Consider the following 5,365-nt stretch of genomic DNA (forward strand, 5'->3'; position numbering starts at 1 on the left):
GTTCTGGCCCGGGTCCGGGCCCGGGCCCGGGTCCAGGTCCGGGCGGGTGTTTTTTTTTTTTTTTTTTTATTCCTCCACATATGACCAAACTCTTCTGTCTTGATGGATCTGTTTGGACGTGAAGGTCGATGTCAAACGTACGACCCTTTTACTCCTGTCGTGTCCTGGTCCAGGTCCAGGTCCAGGTCCACGAACCTTTTACTCGTGTCGTGTCCTGGTCTGTCCTCTCTGTCTTGTGTCCTGTGTTGGTGTGAAGTCCTTTGTGGACATCTGTAGTTCACCAGTAGGAGGACGGAGACATTTACAAACTACAGCTTAAACTTCTGTGTTTGTTGACCCTTGAGACCCTGGGCCTCAAGAACAGTTCTGGTCTGGGTCTGGTTCTGGTTCTGGTTCTGCAGCTCCCTGTGTCACAAACATCTGCTCAGCGTCCGTCCTCCATGAACTCAGATCTTCACTGCTCTTTTACTGCCTCACAAAATGTAGACGTTACAAACAAACTTTTCTCTCCTGTCAGTTTGTGCTGTGTGGCTGGACGGCCGCAGGTATGTGTGTGTGTGTGTGTGTGTGTGTGTGAGCGCGGCACAAAGATCAGACTGTTCCTCTGTTGACTCTTCACTTGTCGTTTCCAGTTCCACGCAGCGTTTCTTCCTCCCTGACAGAGACACAGCTGTGTCTCCTGCTTTTTTAAATGATCCGTTTTCTTTTAGTTGTAGATAATGAGAAAATAAAACAAAGACAGGACTGTTCTGACTCGGTTCCTGTTCTTCTCTGGGTTCTGTTCTTCTCTGGGTTCTTCTCTGGGTTCTGTTCTTCTCTTGGTTCTGTTCTTCTCTGGGTTCTGTTCTTGGTTCTGTTCTGGGTTTTGTTCTTGGTTCTGTTCTTGGTTCTGTTCTGGGTTCTGTTCTTGGTTCTGTTCTGGGTTCTGTTCTTGGTTCTGTTCTTCTCTGGGTTCTGTTCTTGGTTCTGTTCTTATCTGGGGTCTGTTCTTGGCTCCGTTCTTCTCTGGGTTCTGTTATTGGTTCTGTTCTTCTCTGGGTTCTGTTCTTGGTTCTGTTCTTATCTGGGGTCTGTTCTTGGCTCCGTTCTTCTCTGGGTTCTGTTATTGGTTCTGTTCTTCTCTGGGTTCTGTTCTTCTCTGGGTTCTTCTCTGGGTTCTGTTCTTGGTTCTGTTCTGGGTTTTGTTCTTGGTTCTGTTCTTGGTTCTGTTTATGTCAGTGTCTGCTGCTCAGGAACCGTCTCTCCTCCATAAAACAATTCAGTGTTTGTCACTTTCTGTCGTTAAAGTGTCCACGTGTGAAGGTTATTAAAGTGGACCGGACCACATGTCTGTCCCCCCCCCCACCTCCTGCTGTTGGACCCCGGCCATGGAGTGTCATTCAGGGGACCCTCTGGTGTCAAACTGAGGCCCGGGGGCCAAATCTGGGCCGCAGTGTAAATATATTTCAGAAACCAGTTTCAGCCTCAGGTTGGAGCTTTAATAAGAAAGAAAAACAAGTTTACAGACTTGAGACCAGATGTGAGCGGCTCCTCCTCCTGTATGATGTGGAAAACCAGTGGCTGCCCAGCCAGACGTTTCCACGGCAACCCTCCTGTGGTTGGTTGACAGGGTGGGACGGTGACATCACTGGAGTCTTTCAGGAACGCCACAGAGATAAAAACTGACAAAGATCCAGCAGAGAGAGGAAGCAGGGACGCTGTGAGGTCACGGACACACCACACACACACACACACACACACACACTCCTGCAGAAAAGAAAAACAAAAACACCGTTGTGCAACTCCGACATTTAAACCTGCTCTAAAACACGTCTCAACTCTAGGGCAGCACAGATTTTTTTTTTTTTTTTTTCTGTCCATTATTTTAAGAGATTGTCCTGCTGTCGTCCTCTGTGGACAATATGTCCTCCCAAACAACACACACACCTAGGTGAACGTCCTGTCCTTGACCAGGTTCATCTCAGTTCTGAGACGTCCAGAACCGAGCAGCACCAGTCGACCCGACTGTCCGACTGTCCGACTGTTTCTCCTCTTCATCAGGAGCAGATTCTGCTGTTTTTCCTCTGATGACTTTAAAGACAGACATCACAGTAAAACAGAGGAGGCCACGCCCCGCTCTAATGCCAGGATGTTGTGAACACCACGGTCAAGGTGTGGAGGGGGGGTTGGGGGGGGCATCCGAGTCACATGGGAGGCTGGTATCACCTGAGGGACACGGTTGACTCTGTGTCCTCTGGAGTTTGTCTGTGTTGTTTTCTGGGAACTGGCATCAGGACAACACAGTTGGTGTCTTTACCCCCCTCTTCTGGTGACTGATGTTTTCCTTCATTCCTCCTTCAAAACATCTGACGCCCTTGTCTTTTTGTCTTTTTTTTTTTTTTGCCTTACTAAAAATAAAAGCCTAATTTTTTTTCACACTACAACTTGACACAAACTTGACCTTGACCTTTCCATGTACTCTGTCTCGTTGTGTATTGATTGGCTAACTGTGGCTAACCTCTTTAGCATACACCCAGCTCTTTTACACCTTTGTTTTGTCTTCTTTGACCGTTTGTATCGTTTTGTATTTCTGATCATCTTTTGCCTCGTGTCCTACTTTATTTCTCCACATTTTAGCCTTACTTTTGTCATAGTGAACGCATTTTGCGTTTAAATACACAATAAACTATTTGTTAGAATCGGTTCTTATGGTAGAAAGTACCAGAACAGAAACAGTTCCCCTCATCAGTGGGGACATGTTTTCAAACGACTGTGTTTTAATCAGTCGTTTTGTCTTAAAGCTGTAAACGACTGAAATCTTCTCCGCCACAATACGAGTGTTTACGTTTGTCATTTGATCACTAGAGGGCGCCAGACACAAGCATGACAAGAGTGGCTGCTCAGCCTTAGTAAATACAGATGGTGCATTCAAAGACACAAATGTAAGTCAGTTATTATATAAAAATGTTTTACAGAAAACAACTATTTCTCTACATAAAAGTCTAAACACTTTTACAGGTTCCGTTTCCATCAGAGTTAAATAAAACTTTTACAGGTTCCGTTTCCATCAGAGAAAACCTGAAAAATCAATGTAAAAACGTTTGTAGTAAAACTGCACTACTATAACCCTGAATACTCATTTTAAAAGTACGTGGAGTACACAGTACTACATTTATGGTCAGGGACGTTTTATACTCCTCACACACTAACACAGTATTTATCTGCCAAGTACCCAGACTGACCGTCTCAGCTTTCTACCAACTGGGAATTGTGGGTAAATTGTAATTGAAATCCTTTCACGTTGACTCAGACGCTGCTGGTCTATCAGTTCTAGATCTATATCTTTAGAACTAGGTTTGTAAAACGGTGGAGAAGAATTGAATATAGTTCCTGTTTGACTACAAGTACAGTCACTGACCACCGCAGTACTGACCACTGACCACCGCAGTACTGACCACTGCAGTACAGTCACTGACCACCGCAGTACTGACCACTGACCACCGCAGTACTGACCACTGACCACCGCAGTACTGACCACTGACCACCGCAGTACAGTCACTGACCACTGCAGTACTGACCACGGACCACCGCAGTACTGACCACTTACCACTGCAGTACTGTCTTCCTTTTTGTCCATCTTTGCTAAAAGTCAGCTCACAGGAAACAGGAGTGAAATCCATTTCCTGCCAAAAAAGGAAATTGAAAAGTGGAGAGACAGGAAGGAGAAGGACAGACAGGACTTAGGAGGACAGACAGGACTTAGGAGCACAGACAGGACTTAGGTGGACAGACAGTGTCTCCTGGTTGAATCAATCCTGCAGCTGTTGAACCCACAGCCTCACAGAGAACAGTTAAAGTTCCAGGTCCAGAGGAGGAGCAGTTCGGTGGTCGTAGATCTCAGATCTCAGACACTTCAGGAGCCACTTGAACTTTGTTAAAGCTCCTCTCACTGTATGAACTGCAGTAAAACCTGCCGTAAATGTCAGCGGACACTGATTGGTTTTTACAGCGACACACTTTCAATAAAAGACGAGGCTACTGCAGCTCTCAGCTGCTTTTACAGTCACTGACCACCGCAGTACTGACACCGACCACCACAGTACTGACACTGACCACTGACCACCGCAGTACTGACACTGACCACCGCAGTACTGACACTGACCACCGCAGTACTGACACTGACCACCACAGTACAATCACTGACCACCACAGTACTGGCACTGACCACCGCAGTAGTGACACTGACCACCACAGTACAATCACTGACCACCGCAGTACTGACCACTGACCACCACAGCACAATCACTGACCACCGCAGTAGTACTGACACTGACCACCACAGTACTGACACTGACCACTTTTGGTGGCGTCCTGTGTAAAATAAATAAATCACAATGACGTCATCGTGTCTACAGAAACCATCCGTGTTATGGAGAAATGTAATGTAACGTATGTAACAATAACAACGACATAATTTACATCTAAAAAACATCATTAATAATGTAATAAATCACTGAATGTTAAAATAAGACTTTTAGTTTTTATCCACAACTTTATCTAAAATATCTCGGCTCATTCTCATATAGCAGACGTAAAACCTTTCAACGTCGTAACAGTGCCGTAAAGCAGAGTGCCTTAAACTCTCACTGATACACTGACAAATAACGTTATATTTACAATAGCAATATTATATATTTTTTTAAAAAGACAATGTTTTTCACTCACCTAAACGACATTTGTTGAACATTAAATCCCTCCTGTGTTTCTTTAAGACGAGTTCAGTGACTGTTGTTGGGCAGATTATCCGTGTGTTTCTCTTCTGTCGTCATTCATGCTAACGATTAAAGTCCACTCTGTCTGGTCGTATTTGTGGCTTAACTTTTAAATCGCTTCAGGCTGAGAATGTCCGCTCGACAGAAACAGAGAAAACGTCACTTTCGATCGTACCAGGTGCCTGGTACAGGTCGTTAGATTGAAAACGGTGTGTTTTCTCTGACCGTCCAATCAAATCACTCAAATCACCAACGTAATACTCCCAGCGCCAGCACTACTGACACTGAAGGCCTCAGGGCAGATTTCTTTCAACCTGGCAACACCTGAGGCTGAAATATGATTGGATAAGAAAATAACACGAACATATACGTCTGGAAGCAGCATATTATTATTATTATTATTATTATTATTATTATTATTATTATTATTATTATTATTATTATTATTATTATTATTATTATTATTATTATTATTATTATTATTATTATTATTATTATTATTATTATTATCATTATTATTATTATTATTATTGCTATTATTATCATTATTATTATTATTATTATTATTATTATTATTATTATTATTATTATTATTATTATTATTATCATTATTA

At 43.3% G+C, this 5,365-nt stretch overlaps 1 protein-coding gene and 1 long non-coding RNA gene across 2 annotated transcripts in view; one reads left to right on the forward strand and one right to left on the reverse strand.

The window, feature by feature from the left end:
• Nucleotides 1–5,137, reverse strand: part of LOC112488018 (uncharacterized) — an 8,446-nt gene extending 3,309 nt beyond the window's left edge. The window contains exon 1 of the long non-coding RNA XR_003051679.1: nt 4,705–5,137. This is a non-coding gene — a long non-coding RNA (uncharacterized LOC112488018). The remainder of the gene's footprint in view (nt 1–4,704) is intronic.
• Nucleotides 1–5,365, forward strand: part of palm2akap2 (PALM2 and AKAP2 fusion) — a 75,319-nt gene that overhangs the window by 28,187 nt on the left and 41,767 nt on the right. The window lies entirely within an intron of this gene.

The sequence above is a fragment of the Cynoglossus semilaevis genome, chromosome 14, assembly GCF_000523025.1.
Source record: "Cynoglossus semilaevis isolate Cse_v1.0 chromosome 14, Cse_v1.0, whole genome shotgun sequence".
In the NCBI taxonomy this organism is placed as follows: domain Eukaryota; kingdom Metazoa; phylum Chordata; class Actinopteri; order Pleuronectiformes; family Cynoglossidae; genus Cynoglossus; species Cynoglossus semilaevis.